The sequence below is a fragment of the Rhinoderma darwinii genome, chromosome 1, assembly GCF_050947455.1.
Source record: "Rhinoderma darwinii isolate aRhiDar2 chromosome 1, aRhiDar2.hap1, whole genome shotgun sequence".
Taxonomy (NCBI): Eukaryota; Metazoa; Chordata; class Amphibia; order Anura; family Rhinodermatidae; genus Rhinoderma; species Rhinoderma darwinii.
Window position 1 is genome coordinate 411,085,873 of NC_134687.1, and position 16,157 is coordinate 411,102,029.

The 16,157-nt window shown below is 41.6% G+C and overlaps 8 non-coding genes across 8 annotated transcripts; all 8 read right to left on the reverse strand.

The window, feature by feature from the left end:
• Positions 1-3,379: 3,379 nt before the first annotated feature.
• Positions 3,380-3,462, reverse strand: TRNAL-UAG (transfer RNA leucine (anticodon UAG)). Its single transcript has one exon. It is a non-coding gene; the product is annotated as a tRNA-Leu (tRNA).
• A 1,182-nt stretch (positions 3,463-4,644) lies between these two features.
• Positions 4,645-4,727, reverse strand: TRNAL-UAG (transfer RNA leucine (anticodon UAG)). The gene has a single exon. It is a non-coding gene; the product is annotated as a tRNA-Leu (tRNA).
• A 1,182-nt stretch (positions 4,728-5,909) lies between these two features.
• TRNAL-UAG (transfer RNA leucine (anticodon UAG)) lies at positions 5,910-5,992 on the reverse strand. Its single transcript has one exon. It is a non-coding gene; the product is annotated as a tRNA-Leu (tRNA).
• A 1,182-nt stretch (positions 5,993-7,174) lies between these two features.
• Positions 7,175-7,257, reverse strand: TRNAL-UAG (transfer RNA leucine (anticodon UAG)). Its single transcript has one exon. It is a non-coding gene; the product is annotated as a tRNA-Leu (tRNA).
• Positions 7,258-8,439: 1,182 nt separating this feature from the next.
• On the reverse strand, positions 8,440-8,522 carry TRNAL-UAG (transfer RNA leucine (anticodon UAG)). Its single transcript has one exon. It is a non-coding gene; the product is annotated as a tRNA-Leu (tRNA).
• Positions 8,523-12,396: 3,874 nt separating this feature from the next.
• On the reverse strand, positions 12,397-12,479 carry TRNAL-UAG (transfer RNA leucine (anticodon UAG)). Its single transcript has one exon. It is a non-coding gene; the product is annotated as a tRNA-Leu (tRNA).
• Positions 12,480-13,992: 1,513 nt separating this feature from the next.
• On the reverse strand, positions 13,993-14,075 carry TRNAL-UAG (transfer RNA leucine (anticodon UAG)). Its single transcript has one exon. It is a non-coding gene; the product is annotated as a tRNA-Leu (tRNA).
• Positions 14,076-15,257: 1,182 nt separating this feature from the next.
• Positions 15,258-15,340, reverse strand: TRNAL-UAG (transfer RNA leucine (anticodon UAG)). Its single transcript has one exon. It is a non-coding gene; the product is annotated as a tRNA-Leu (tRNA).
• Between the last annotated feature and the right edge of the window lie 817 nt (positions 15,341-16,157).

The following is a 16,157-nucleotide window of genomic DNA, read 5'->3' on the forward strand; positions in this document are numbered from 1 at the left end:
TGGAACTGCCTTAATCGTCTGTATGGGGTGAGAGGAGGAAGCGTGAAGGAAGGCTTTGATTGCTGTTATCTTCCGAAACACATCTGATTGAAGGAAACCGTTCACATCCCTACACAGCTTAATGTCCAAAAATTCAGCTCGACATTTGTCATAATGATACGTAAGCTTGATGTTTAGATCATTTAGATTTAGTGCATTGATGAAATTCTCAAAAGTCTCAGGTGTGCCCCTCCAGATAAGTAGGATGTCATCGATGTACCGGGCCCAAAATATGACCCGGTCCATCGAGACACCCCGCCCACCATGGAAAAGGTCATGTTCCCACAGCCCCAAAAACAGGTTCGCATATGAAGGGGCACATGCTGCCCCCATTGCTGTTCCCTGGAGCTGGAGGTAAAATTTATCCTTGAAGACAAAAAAGTTATGTTCAAGTGCAAATTTGAGAAGTGTCGAGATAAAATTTGCAAAAATAGGTTCCATATTCCCCATAGTTAGGAATGCAGAGACAGCTCTTAAACCATCAGTATGGCGGATACTAGTGTAGAGTGACTCAACGTCACATGTACACAGTAACATATCTTCCTCCACACTGATTCCATCTATTTTCTGCAGAAGATCTGCAGTATCGCGCACATGTGACGGTAAACATTCGACAACCCCTTTAAGATGATGGTCAATGAATTTGCAAATTTTCTCGGTTAAATTACCCCTACCTGAGATGATTGGCCTTCCTGGGGGAACGGTTGCATCTTTGTGAACCTTTGGTAGCAGATAAAATGTTGATATGGTTGGTTCAGTAGGGATAAGTGCATCATATACTTCTTTGGTAATGATGTTCTCAGTTTTGGCCTTTATTAGGATCTTTTCCAGATCTGTTTGAAAAATATGCAAGGGATTATAAGTCAATCTTTTGTAGCAGTTTTTATCATTTAATTGTCTGAAGGCCTCAGCTTCATACATCACACAAGGCCAGACCAAAATATTTCCGCCTTTGTCGGCTGCTTTAAACACGACATCGTCGATTTTACTTAGTTTTTTGAGGCTTTGTCTCTGTGCTGCCGATAGATTGTCATTTTTAATTCCATTGGGTATTTTTGCAAATTCCTGACTGACTGATTTAACAAAAGAGTCTACTGCCGAGCACATACTCATTGCAGGAAACCGCTTTGATTTTATCCTAAGTGTTGGGGGTACCTTACCTGTTGGATCAGAGTCTTGTTCCCTTAACAGTTCTTCTAAGTCATATAGGGTCTGTTGTTCGGTGATAGTAGGGAAAGTCTCATCAACCTCAGACCTATGAAAATATTTTTTATAAATAAGAGATCGGCCGAAAATATGTAGGTCCTTAATTGCGGAAAATGTGTCAAAACGGGCACATGAGGCAAATGTTAACCCTCACTCTAAGACCTCCATATCGGATGTAGAAAAAACGTGATTAGATAAATTAATTACCTTAAGTAAATTTGAAGGTCCATCGGCATCCGGCTTTCTCTTATTTGAGGTATGTTTGTATGGTACTTTTCTTTTTTGTCTCGTGCTATACGTGTGATAGGACCGCTGTCTTGATCCACCGTCAGATTCACTCTGAGATGAGATCGATGTTGTAGACATATGGCGATTGGTCTGTGCGGATGGAGTGCTTTTTCTCCATTTATAGACTTTTTGCTGGGCGTAATCATTGGTGTCTCTTGAAAATTTTTTAGACTTCATATCTTTAATTTCCTTCTCCCATTCAGTGAACTGATGTTCCAACGTAAGGTTGAACCTAACTAGGCCTTCAGGCGTCATTTTTTCTTTAAGATCAGATTGTATCACTTCAATGTCAATGTCGAGCTGATCTAATGTGGTTTGGTTCAAATTAACCAATAACTCCATGAATTTAAAGGAGCTTTGATTACAAGCTTCCTCCCAATTCGCAACAAATGTGGTATCCTCGATTGGGAAGGAAGGGAAGATCTGGACTCTGAGGCCTCTAGGGATCAATTTCCTTTGTAGGTAATTCTCCAAAAAGATTTTATTCCACCATATTTTCATACGGCGATGTAATAGATTCCTGTATTTATTCTGTAATTCACTCACATTCCCTTGACCATTAAAAGCAAGCTGAGTAGACCCATCATTAAAAACCTGATCCATTTGAGAACGCCAGATGCGTTCCCTAGCTTTGTGATCCATGGACCCTGATGTACTTGAATCTGTGAGGAACACAGTAAAAGATTAACCACATAAACCTATTGGTACATGCAGGAAAAGGGTCTAATAAGTATGCATATAAATATACACTATACTACTGCCTATACATTTCCGTCTTGTATTTATTGGTTTATGATTACAGTGTTGCAAAAAAAAGTCCTTGAAGACCCTTTTACTTGCTTGATCTTGAAAATATAGAGAAATCCCCCTGGGAGGTACCCAGGAGTAAGGCAGTGGTGTAGGATTCTCTATAACATTCACTCAAGTAAGCAGAGGGATATATATTGTTTTACATTGTTCACTTATATTTAGGGTCCTGTTAGAGATATGGGGATCATGAGAATTTAAAATTGGTAGAGAATATGATCAAGGTTAAAAAAGTTGGCAGAAAGGAGTGTTGTTAAAGTCGTGGTACTAAAAAAGGTATCTACTGCACCTGACTGTTGGGTGTGGAGCACTTCTCTTTATCAGAATTTAGATTAAGCCGCGTAACTGGTGGGTTCTGCAGGTGTTCGTCAGGGATGGGGTTTCTCTGACAGTTTTACAAGTGCTAGAATTAATTTGGCTCCAAACTCCCACTAATACAAAGCCACATGTATATAAGTGGCTCGGGCTGGTCTCTTGGAGCTATGGAGTGCACAGTAGTGGAGCTAGGCCATGTTCTGTAGCCAGCCCCAGGATGTGGCCCCGTGTCTCAAATATTGCCACAACTTACACGGTTGCAGTGGGTAAATGCTATTAGCAAAAGGACTCCTCTCATCGCCGTACTCAGCTGCATAGAAATTGGGCAACAGAATAGCTGCACTATCACTCAATAGTACTGAATGCAGAATTGTCCCAGGTCTGGTGTTGAGTCTGTAGAAGTCTTTACAGGGAGTTGGCGAGGATTTTACCAGGATAGCGGAGGAGCTCAAGGAAAATGCATCATTACTTTATGAGTCTTAGACCCGACATTATATCATGCTAAGAAAATATGAGTGTTCAAAAGTGGGATTTAAATCCACAAATTCAAGAGAGACCGGTCCGTCATCATAACCTACACAAAAGTGCAATTTTTAAAGATTGGATGCCGAAACAGTTATCTGAAGAGTCTAATGTTTTCGGGCGTATACCGACATCATTTTTTTACTATTATTTCACTAACACTGACGGAATGACTGCGACGAATGTTTAAGAAAAGAAGAGTTATCAGAAGTGGGATTTGAACCCACGCCTCCAGGGGAGACTGCGACCTAAACGCAGCGCCTTAGACCACTCGGCCATCCTGACTTACAGAAAAGCTCTTCCTCTCCAGATTGGTAGCAAAAACAATCATGTTGGGAGTCGATTTTTTGGGGATGTTGAATTGAAAGATTAGAACTGTTTCTTGTCCATTTCCGTCTTGTATTTATTGGTTTATGATTACAGTGTTTCAAAAAGAAGTCCTTGAAGATCCTTTTACTTGCTTGATCTTGAAAATATAGAGAAATCCCCCTGGGAGGTACCCAGGAGTAAGGCAGTGCTGTAGGATTCTCTATAACATTCACTCAAGTAAGCAGAGGGATATGAATTGTTTTACATTGTTCACTTATATTTAGGGTCCTGTTAGAGATATGGGGATCATGAGAATTTAGAGTTGGTAGAGAATATGATCAAGGTTAAAAAAGTTGGCAGAAAGGAGTGTTGTGAAAGTCGTGGTACTAAAAAAGGTATCTACTGCACCTGACTGTTGGGTGTGGAGCACTTCTCTTTATCAGAATTTAGATTAAGCCGCGTAACTGGTGGGTTCTGCAGGTGTTCGTCAGGGATGGGGTTTCTCTGACAGTTTTACAAGTGCTAGAATTAATTTGGCTCCAAACTCCCACTAATACAAAGCCACATGTATATAAGTGGCTCGGGCTGGTCTCTTGGAGCTATGGAGTGCACAGTAGTGGAGCTAGGCCATGTTCTGTAGCCAGCCCCAGGATGTGGCCCCGTGTCTCAAATATTGCCACAACTTACACGGTTACAGTGGGTAAATGCTATTAGCAAAAGGACTCCTCTCATCGCCGTACTCAGCTGTATAGAAATTGGGCAACAGAATAGCTGCACTATCACTCAATAGTACTGAATGCAGAATTGTCCCAGGTCTGGTGTTGAGTCTGTAGAAGTATTTACAGGGAGTTGGCGAGGATTTTACCAGGATAGCGGAGGAGCTCAAGGAAAATGCGTCATTACTTTATGAGTCTTAGACCTGACATTATATCATGCTAAGAAAATATGAGTGTTCAAAAGTGGGATTTAAATCCACAAATTCAAGAGAGACCGGTCGGTCATCCTAACCTACACAAAAGAGCAATTTTTAAAGATTGGATGCCGAAACAGTTATCTGAAGAGTCTAATGTTTTGGGGCGTATACCGACATCATTTTTTTACTAATATTTCACCAACACTGACGGAATGACTGCGAAGAATGTTTAAGAAAAGATGAGCTGTCAGAAGTGGGATTTGAACCCACGCCTCCAGGGGAGACTGCGACCTAAACGCAGCGCCTTAGACCACTCGGCCATCCTGACTTACAGAAAAGCTCTGCCTCTCCAGTTTGGTAGCAAAAACAAACATGTTAAGAGTCGATTTTTTGGGGATGATGAATTGAAAGATTAGAACTGTTTCTTGTCCATTTCCGTCTTGTATTTATTGGTTTATGATTACAGTGTTGCAAAAAGAAGTCCTTGAAGACCCTTTTACTTGCTTGATCTTGAAAATATAGAGAAATCCCCCTGGGAGGTACCCAGGAGTAAGGCAGTGGTGTAGGATTCTCTATAACATTCACTCAAGTAAGCAGAGGGATATGAATTGTTTTACATTGTTCACTTATATTTAGGGTCCTGTTAGAGATATGGGGATCATGAGAATTTAGAGTTGGTAGAGAATATGATCAAGGTTAAAAAAGTTGGCAGAAAGGAGTGTTGTGAAAGTCGTGGTACTAAAAAAGGTATCTACTGCACCTGACTGTTGGGTGTGGAGCACTTCTCTTTATCAGAATTTAGATTAAGCCGCGTAACTGGTGTGTTCTGCAGGTGTTTGTCAGGGATGGGGTTTCTCTTACAGTTTTACAAGTGTTAGAATTAATTTGGCTCCAAACTCCCACTAATACAAAGCCACATGTATATAAGTGGCTCGGGCTGGTCTCTTGGAGCTATAGAGTGCACAGTAGTGGAGCTAGGCCATGTTCTGTAGCCAGGCCCAGGATGTGGCCCCGTGTCTCAAATATTGCCACAACTTACACGGTTGCAGTGGGTAAATGCTATTAGCAAAAGGACTCCTCTCATCGCCGTACTCAGCTGCATAGAAATTGGGCAACAGAATAGCTGCACTATCACTCAATAGTACTGAATGCAGAATTGTCCCAGGTCTGGTGTTGAGTCTGTAGAAGTCTTTACAGGGAGTTGGCGAGGATTTTACCAGGATAGCGGAGGAGCTCAAGGAAAATGCGTCATTACTTTATGAGTCTTAGACCTGACATTATATCATGCTAAGAAAATATGAGTGTTCAAAAGTGGGATTTAAATCCACAAATTCAAGAGAGACCGGTCGGTCATCCTAACCTACACAAAAGTGCAATTTTTAAAGATTGGATGCCGAAACAGTTATCTGAAGAGTCTAATGTTTTGGGGCGTATACCGACATCATTTTTTTACTGATATTTCACCAACACTGACGGAATGACTGCGAAGAATGTTTAAGAAAAGATGAGCTGTCAGAAGTGGGATTTGAACCCACGCCTCCAGGGGAGACTGCGACCTAAACGCAGCGCCTTAGACCACTCGGCCATCCTGACTTACAAAAAATTTCTGCCTCTCCAGTTTGGTAGCAAAAACAAACATGTTAAGAGTCGATTTTTTGGGGATGTTGAATTGAAAGATTAGAACTGTTTCTTGTCCATTTCCGTCTTGTATTTATTGGTTTATGATTACAGTGTTGCAAAAAGAAGTCCTTGAAGACCCTTTTACTTGCTTGATCTTGAAAATATAGAGAAATCCCCCTGGGAGGTACCCAGGAGTAAGGCAGTGGTGTAGGATTCCCTATAACATTCACTCAAGTAAGCAGAGGGATATGAATTGTTTTACATTGTTCACTTATATTTAGGGTCCTGTTAGAGATATGGGGATCATGAGAATTTAGAGTTGGTAGAGAATATGATCAAGGTTAAAAAAGTTGGCAGAAAGGAGTGTTGTGAAAGTCGTGGTACTAAAAAAGGTATCTACTGCACCTGACTGTTGGGTGTGGAGCACTTCTCTTTATCAGAATTTAGATTAAGCCGCGTAACTGGTGTGTTCTGCAGGTGTTCGTCAGGGATGGGGTTTCTCTGACAGTTTTACAAGTGCTAGAATTAATTTGGCTCCAAACTCCCACTAATACAAAGCCACATGTATATAAGTGGCTCGGGCTGGTCTCTTGGAGCTATGGAGTGCACAGTAGTGGAGCTAGGCCATGTTCTGTAGCCAGGCCCAGGATGTGGCCCCGTGTCTCAAATATTGCCACAACTTACACGGTTGCAGTGGGTAAATGCTATTAGCAAAAGGACTCCTCTCATCGCCGTACTCAGCTGCATAGAAATTGGGCAACAGAATAGCTGCACTATCACTCAATAGTACTGAATGCAGAATTGTCCCAGGTCTGGTGTTGAGTCTGTAGAAGTCTTTACAGGGAGTTGGCGAGGATTTTACCAGGATAGCGGAGGAGCTCAAGGAAAATGCGTCATTACTTTATGAGTCTTAGACCTGACATTATATCATGCTAAGAAAATATGAGTGTTCAAAAGTGGGATTTAAATCCACAAATTCAAGAGAGACCGGTCGGTCATCCTAACCTACACAAAAGTGCAATTTTTAAAGATTGGATGCCGAAACAGTTATCTGAAGAGTCTAATGTTTTGGGGCGTATACCGACGTCATTTTTTTACTAATATTTCACCAACACTGACGGAATGACTGCGAAGAATGTTTAAGAAAAGATGAGCTGTCAGAAGTGGGATTTGAACCCACACCTCCTGGGGAGACTGCAACCTAAACGCAGCGCCTTAGACCACTCGGCCATCCTGACTTACAGAAAATCTCTGCCTCTCCAGATTGGTAGCAAAAACAAACATGTTAAGAGTCGATTTTTTGGGGATGTTGAATTGAAAGATTAGAACTGTTTCTTGTCCATTTCCGTCTTGTATTTATTGGTTTATGATTACAGTGTTGCAAAAAGAAGTCCTTGAAGACCCTTTTACTTGCTTGATCTTGAAAATATAGAGAAATCCCCCTGGGAGGTACCCAGGAGTAAGGCAGTGGTGTAGGATTCTCTATAACATTCACTCAAGTAAGCAGAGGGATATGAATTGTTTTACATTGTTCACTTATATTTAGGGTCCTGTTAGAGATATGGGGATCATGAGAATTTAGAGTTGGTAGAGAATATGATCAAGGTTAAAAAAGTTGGCAGAAAGGAGTGTTGTGAAAGTCGTGGTACTAAAAAAGGTATCTACTGCACCTGACTGTTGGGTGTGGAGCACTTCTCTTTATCAGAATTTAGATTAAGCCGCGTAACTGGTGTGTTCTGCAGGTGTTTGTCAGGGATGGGGTTTCTCTTACAGTTTTACAAGTGTTAGAATTAATTTGGCTCCAAACTCCCACTAATACAAAGCCAAATGTATATAAGTGGCTCGGGCTGGTCTCTTGGAGCTATAGAGTGCACAGTAGTGGAGCTAGGCCATGTTCTGTAGCCAGGCCCAGGATGTGGCCCCGTGTCTCAAATATTGCCACAACTTACACGGTTGCAGTGGGTAAATGCTATTAGCAAAAGGACTCCTCTCATCGCCGTACTCAGCTGCATAGAAATTGGGCAACAGAATAGCTGCACTATCACTCAATAGTACTGAATGCAGAATTGTCCCAGGTCTGGTGTTGAGTCTGTAGAAGTCTTTACAGGGAGTTGGCGAGGATTTTACCAGGATAGCGGAGGAGCTCAAGGAAAATGCGTCATTACTTTATGAGTCTTAGACCTGACATTATATCATGCTAAGAAAATATGAGTGTTCAAAAGTGGGATTTAAATCCACAAATTCAAGAGAGACCGGTCGGTCATCCTAACCTACACAAAAGTGCAATTTTTAAAGATTGGATGCCGAAACAGTTATCTGAAGAGTCTAATGTTTTGGGGCGTATACCGACATCATTTTTTTACTGATATTTCACCAACACTGACGGAATGACTGCGAAGAATGTTTAAGAAAAGTTGAGCTGTCAGAAGTGGGATTTGAACCCACGCCTCCATGGGAGACTGCGACCTAAACACAGCGCCTTAGACCACTCGGCCATCATGACTTACAGAAAATCTCTGCCTCTCCAGTTTGGTAGCAAAAACAAACATGTTAAGAGTCGATTTTTTGGGGATGATGAATTGAAAGATTAGAACTGTTTCTTGTCCATTTCCGTCTTGTATTTATTGGTTTATGATTACAGTGTTGCAAAAAGAAGTCCTTGAAGACCCTTTTACTTGCTTGATCTTGAAAATATAGAGAAATCCCCCTGGGAGGTACCCAGGAGTAAGGCAGTGGTGTAGGATTCTCTATAACATTCACTCAAGTAAGCAGAGGGATATGAATTGTTTTACATTGTTCACTTATATTTAGGGTCCTGTTAGAGATATGGGGATCATGAGAATTTAGAGTTGGTAGAGAATATGATCAAGGTTAAAAAAGTTGGCAGAAAGGAGTGTTGTGAAAGCCGTGGTACTAAAAAAGGTATCTACTGCACCTGACTGTTGGGTGTGGAGCACTTCTCTTTATCAGAATTTAGATTAAGCCGCGTAACTGGTGTGTTCTGCAGGTGTTTGTCAGGGATGGGGTTTCTCTGACAGTTTTACAAGTGCTAGAATTAATTTGGCTCCAAACTCCCACTAATACAAAGCCACATGTATATAAGTGGCTCGGGCTTGTCTCTTGGAGCTATGGAGTGCACAGTAGTGGAGTTAGGCCATGTTCTGTAGCCAGGCCCAGGATGTGGCCCCGTGTCTCAAATATTGCCACAACTTACACGGTTGCAGTGGGTAAATGCTATTAGCAAAAGGACTCCTCTCATCGCCGTACTCAGCTGCATAGAAATTGGGCAACAGAATAGCTGCACTATCACTCAATAGTACTGAATGCAGAATTGTCCCAGGTCTGGTGTTGAGTCTGTAGAAGTCTTTACAGGGAGTTGGCGAGGATTTTACCAGGATAGCGGAGGAGCTCAAGGAAAATGCGTCATTACTTTATGAGTCTTAGACCTGACATTATATCATGCTAAGAAAATATGAGTGTTCAAAAGTGGGATTTAAATCCACAAATTCAAGAGAGACCGGTCGGTCATCCTAACCTACACAAAAGTGCAATTTTTAAAGATTGGATGCCGAAACAGTTACATAGTTACATAGTTACATAGTTAGTACGGCTGAAAAAAGACACACGTCCATCAAGTTCAACCAAGGGAAGGGAAAAGGGAAGGAAAAATTTCTACACATAGGAGCTAATATTTTTTTGTTCTAGGAAATTATCTAACCCTTTTTTAAAGCCATCTACTGTCCCTGCTGTGACCAGCTCCTGCGGTAGACTATTCCATAGATTCACAGTTCTCACTGTAAAGAAGCCTTGTCGCCTCTGCAGCTTGAACCTTTTTTTCTCCAGACGGAGGGAGTGCCCCCTTGTTTTTTGAGGGGGTTTTACAAGGAACAGGATTTGACCATATTTTTTGTATGTGCCATTAATATATTTATATAAGTTAATCATGTCCCCCCTTAGTCGTCTTTTTTCAAGGCTAAATAGGTTTAATTCTTTCAATCTTTCCTCATAACTTAAATTCTCCATGCCCCTAATTAGCTTCGTTGCTCTTCTTTGTATTTTTTCCAACTCCAGGGCATCCTTTCTATGAACTGGAGCCCAGAACTGGACTGCATATTCTAGATGAGGCCTCACTAATGCTTTGTAAAGTGGTAATATTACATCCCTGTCCCGCGAGTCCATGCCTCTTTTAATACACGACAATATCCTGCTGGCCTTTGAAGCAGCTGATTGACACTGCATGCTGTTATTGAGTTTATGATTTACAAGTACACCCAGATCCTTCTCAACAAGTGAATCCGCCAGTGTAGCTCCCCCTAGGACATATGATGCATGCAGGTTGTTGGTACCCAGATGCATAACTTTACATTTATCTACATTAAACTTCATCTGCCAAGTGGACGCCCAAACACTTAGTTTGTTTAAATCTGCCTGTAATTCATGAACATCTTCCATAGTCTGAACTATATTGCATAGCTTGGTGTCATCTGCAAAAATAGAAATAGTGCTATTAATCCCATCCTCTATATCATTAATAAACAAGTTGAATAGTAGGGGTCCCAGCACTGAACCCTGGGGTACACCACTTATAACCGGTGACCATTCAGAGTAGGAATCATTGACCACAACTCTCTGGATACGGTCCTTGAGCCAATTCTCAATCCAATTACAAACTATATTTTCTAAACCTATAGTCCGTAATTTACCCATTAGGCGTCTATGGGGGACAGTGTCAAATGCCTTTGCAAAGTCCAAAAACACTAAATCCACAGCGGCCCCTCTGTCTAGACTTCTGCTCACCTCTTCATAAAAACAGATTAGGTTAGTTTGACAACTTCTGTCCTTAGTAAAACCGTGCTGGCTGTCACTTATAATGCTATTTATTGTCACATAATCCTGTATATAGTCCCTCAATAGCCCCTCAAACATTTTCCCCACGATGGATGTTAAGCTTACTGGTCTATAATTACCCGGGGAAGACATAGAGCCCTTTTTGAAAATAGGCACCACATTTGCCCTGCGCCAGTCCCTTGGCACTATACCAGTCACTAGAGATTCTCTGAATATTATGAAAAGGGGGACAGAAATAACTGGACTAAGCTCTTTAAGAACTCTAGGGTGTAACCCATCTGGTCCCGGGGCCTTGTGCACATTTATTTTATTTAATTTAGCTTGGACCATCTCTACATTCATCCAATTCTGTATATCAACTGATATATTAACAGCACTGGCACCGGCTACATCAGCTGCTCCTTCTTCAGTTGTATATACAGAGCTAAAGAACCCATTTAGTAACTCTGCCTTCTCTTGATCCCCTGTGATCAACTCCCCATTACCATTATCTAGGGGTCCCACATGTTCAGACCTGGGCTTTTTTGCATTTATATGCTTGAAGAATTTTTTGGGATTTGTTTTACTATCCTTGGCCACCTGCCTTTCATTTTGTATTTTTGCTAATTTTATTACATTTTTACAGATTTTATTAAGCTCCTTATATTTTACAAAGGCTACAGCTGTACCCTCAGATTTGTATTTTTTAAATGCCCTTTTTTTGTCATGTATTGCCCCTTTCACAGAATGTGTAAGCCATGTGGGGTTTAATTTGAGTCGTTTATACTTGTTACCTGTAGGAATAAATTTTGCACTATAATAACTCAAAGTAGATTTGAAAATCTCCCATTTATCATTTGTTCCATTATTTGACATTAGTTCTTCCCAGTCTATATCCTGAATTGCAGCCCTCATCCTGGGGAAATTGGCTTTCTTAAAATTAAATGTTTTTGCCCTCCCAGCCTGTGTTTGTTTTTTACAGTATAGGTAAAATGTAACTATATTATGATCACTGTTACCGAGGTTTTCACGAACATTGACATTCCCAACAAGATCTGCATTATTAGAAATGACCAGATCCAACAGAGCTTCACCTCTAGTCGGGTCTTCCACAAACTGGCCCATAAAATTTTCCTGCAACAGGTTGAGGAAATGTCTCCCCTTTGCAGTTGAAGCCGAACCATGACACCAATTAATATCCCGGAAATTAAAATCTCCCATTATCACTACAGTACCCGCCTGTGCAGCCCGCTCCATCTGTTTATATAGCTGAACTTCCATCTCCTCAGTTATATTGGGGGGTCTATAGATTACACCAAAAGTAATTTTTTCAGTGTTTACCTCCCTTTCTAGTTCCACCCACAAGGTTTCAACCTCCTCACAGTATTCACCCACTATTGTCTCTTTCACACTCGCCTTCATATCATTTCTCACATACAGACATATCTGAAGAGTCTAATGTTTTGGGGCGTATACCGACATCATTTTTTTACTGATATTTCACCAACACTGACGGAATGACTGCGAAGAATGTTTAAGAAAAGATGAGCTGTCAGAAGTGGGATTTGAACCCACGCCTCCAGGGGAGACTGCGACCTAAACGCAGCGCCTTAGACCACTCGGCCATCCTGACTTACAGAAAATCTCTGCCTCTCCAGTTTGGTAGCAAAAACAAACATGTTAAGAGTCGATTTTTTGGGGATGATGAATTGAAAGATTAGAACTGTTTCTTGTCCATTTCCGTCTTGTATTTATTGGTTTATGATTACAGTGTTGCAAAAAGAAGTCCTTGAAGACCCTTTTACTTGCTTGATCTTGAAAATATAGAGAAATCCCCCTGGGAGGTACCCAGGAGTAAGGCAGTGGTGTAGGATTCTCTATAACATTCACGCAAGTAAGCAGAGGGATATGAATTGTTTTACATTGTTCACTTATATTTAGGGTCCTGTTAGAGATATGGGGATCATGAGAATTTAGAGTTGGTAGAGAATATGATCAAGGTTAAAAAAGTTGGCAGAAAGGAGTGTTGTGAAAGTCGTGGTACTAAAAAAGGTATCTACTGCACCTGACTGTTGGGTGTGGAGCACTTCTCTTTATCAGAATTTAGATTTAGGGTATGTGCACACACACTAATTACGTCCGTAATTGACGGACGTATTTCGGCCGCAAGTCCCGGACCGAACACAGTGCAAGGAGCCGGGCTCCTAGCATCATACTTATGTACGACGCTAGGAGTCCCTGCCTTGCTGCAGGACAACTGTCCCGTAGTATAATCATGTTTACAGTACGGGACAGTTGTCCTGCAGCGAGGCAGGGACTCCTAGCGTCGTACATAAGTATGATGCTAGGAGCCCGGCTCCTTGCACTGTGTTCGGTCCGGGACTTGCGGCCGAAATACGTCCGTCAATTACGGACGTAATTAGTGTGTGTGCACATACCCTAAGCCGCGTAACTGGTGTGTTCTGCAGGTGTTCGTCAGGGATGGGGTTTCTCTGACAGTTTTACAAGTGCTAGAATTAATTTGGCTCCAAACTCCCACTAATACAAAGCCACATGTATATAAGTTGCTCGGGCTGGTCTCTTGGTGCTATGGAGTGCACAGTAGTGGAGCTAGGCGATGTTCTGTAGCCAGGCCCAGGATGTGGCCCCGTGTCTCAAATATTGCCACAACTTACACGGTTGCAGTGGGTAAATGCTATTAGCAAAAGGACTCCTCTCATCGCCGTACTCAGCTGCATAGAAATTGGGCAACAGAATAGCTGCACTATCACTCAATAGTACTGAATGCAGAATTGTCCCAGGTCTGGTGTTGAGTCTGTAGAAGTCTTTACAGGGAGTTGGCGAGGATTTTACCAGGATAGCGGAGGAGCTCAAGGAAAATGCGTCATTACTTTATGAGTCTTAGACCTGACATTATATCATGCTAAGAAAATATGAGTGTTCAAAAGTGGGATTTAAATCCACAAATTCAAGAGAGACCGGTCGGTCATCCTAACCTACACAAAAGTGCAATTTTTAAAGATTGGATGCCGAAACAGTTATCTGAAGAGTCTAATGTTTTGGGGCGTATACCGACATAATTTTTTTACTGATATTTCACCAACACTGACGGAATGACTGCGAAGAATGTTTAAGAAAAGATGAGCTGTCAGAAGTGGGATTTGAACCCACGCCTCCAGGGGAGACTGCGACCTAAACGCAGCACATTAGACCACTCGGCCATCCTGACTTACAGAAAATCTCTGCCTCTCCAGTTTGGTAGCAAAAACAAACATGTTAAGAGTCGATTTTTTGGGGATGATGAATTGAAAGATTAGAACTGTTTCTTGTCCATTTCCGTCTTGTATTTATTGGTTTATGATTACAGTGTTGCAAAAAGAAGTCCTTGAAGACCCTTTTACTTGCTTGATCTTGAAAATATAGAGAAATCCCCCTGGGAGGTACCCAGGAGTAAGGCAGTGGTGTAGGATTCTCTATAACATTCACTCAAGTAAGCAGAGGGATATGAATTGTTTTACATTGTTCACTTATATTTAGGGTCCTGTTAGAGATATGGGGATCATGAGAATTTAGAGTTGGTAGAGAATATGATCAAGGTTAAAAAAGTTGGCAGAAAGGAGTGTTGTGAAAGTCGTGGTACTAAAAAAGGTATCTACTGCACCTGACTGTTGGGTGTGGAGCACTTCTCTTTATCAGAATTTAGATTAAGCCGCGTAACTGGTGTGTTCTGCAGGTGTTCGTCAGGGATGGGGTTTCTCTGACAGTTTTACAAGTGCTAGAATTAATTTGGCTCCAAACTCCCACTAATACAAAGCCACATGTATATAAGTGGCTCGGGCTGGTCTCTTGGAGCTATGGAGTGCACAGTAGTGGAGCTAGGCCATGTTCTGTAGCCAGGCCCAGGATGTGGCCCCGTGTCTCAAATATTGCCACAACTTACACGGTTGCAGTGTGTAAATGCTATTAGCAAAAGGACTCCTCTCATCGCCGTACTCAGCTGCATAGAAATTGGGCAACAGAATAGCTGCACTATCACTCAATAGTACTGAATGCAGAATTGTCCCAGGTCTGGTGTTGAGTCTGTAGAAGTCTTTACAGGGAGTTGGCGAGGATTTTACCAGGATAGCGGAGGAGCTCAAGGAAAATGCGTCATTACTTTATGAGTCTTAGACCTGACATTATATCATGCTAAGAAAATATGAGTGTTCAAAAGTGGGATTTAAATACACAAATTCAAGAGAGACCGGTCGGTCATCCTAACCTACACAAAAGTGCAATTTTTAAAGATTGGATGCCGAAACAGTTATCTGAAGAGTCTAATGTTTTGGGGCGTATACCGACATCATTTTTTTACTGATATTTCACCAACACTGACGGAATGACTGCGAAGAATGTTTAAGAAAAGATGAGCTGTCAGAAGTGGGATTTGAACCCACGCCTCCAGGGGAGACTGCGACCTAAACGCAGCGCCTTAGACCACTCGGCCATCCTGACTTACAGAAAATCTCTGCCTCTCCAGTTTGGTAGCAAAAACAAACATGTTAAGAGTCGATTTTTTGGGGATGTTGAATTGAAAGATTAGAACTGTTTCTTGTCCATTTCCGTCTTGTATTTATTGGTTTATGATTACAGTGTTGCAAAAAGAAGTCCTTGAAGACCCTTTTACTTGCTTGATCTTGAAAATATAGAGAAATCCCCCTGGGAAGTACCCAGGAGTAAGGCAGTGGTGTAGGATTCTCTATAACATTCACTCAAGTAAGCAGAGGGATATGAATTGTTTTACATTGTTCACTTATATTTAGGGTCCTGTTAGAGATATGGGGATCATGAGAATTTAGAGTTGGTAGAGAATATGATCAAGGTTAAAAAAGTTGGCAGAAAGGAGTTTTGTGAAAGTCGTGGTACTAAAAAAGGTATCTACTGCACCTGACTGTTGGGTGTGGAGCACTTCTCTTTATCAGAATTTAGATTAAGCCGCGTAACTGGTGTGTTCTGCAGGTGTTTGTCAGGGATGGGGTTTCTCTGACAGTTTTACAAGTGTTAGAATTAATTTGGCTCCAAACTCCCACTAATACAAAGCCACATGTATATAAGTGGCTCGGGCTGGTCTCTTGGAGCTATGGAGTGCACAGTAGTGGAGCTAGGCCATGTTCTGTAGCCAGGCCCAGGATGTGGCCCCGTGTCTCAAATATTGCCACAACTTACACGGTTGCAGTGGGTAAATGCTATTAGCAAAAGGACTCCTCTCATCGCCGTACTCAGCTGCATAGAAATTGGGCAACAGAATAGCTGCACTATCACTCAATAGTAC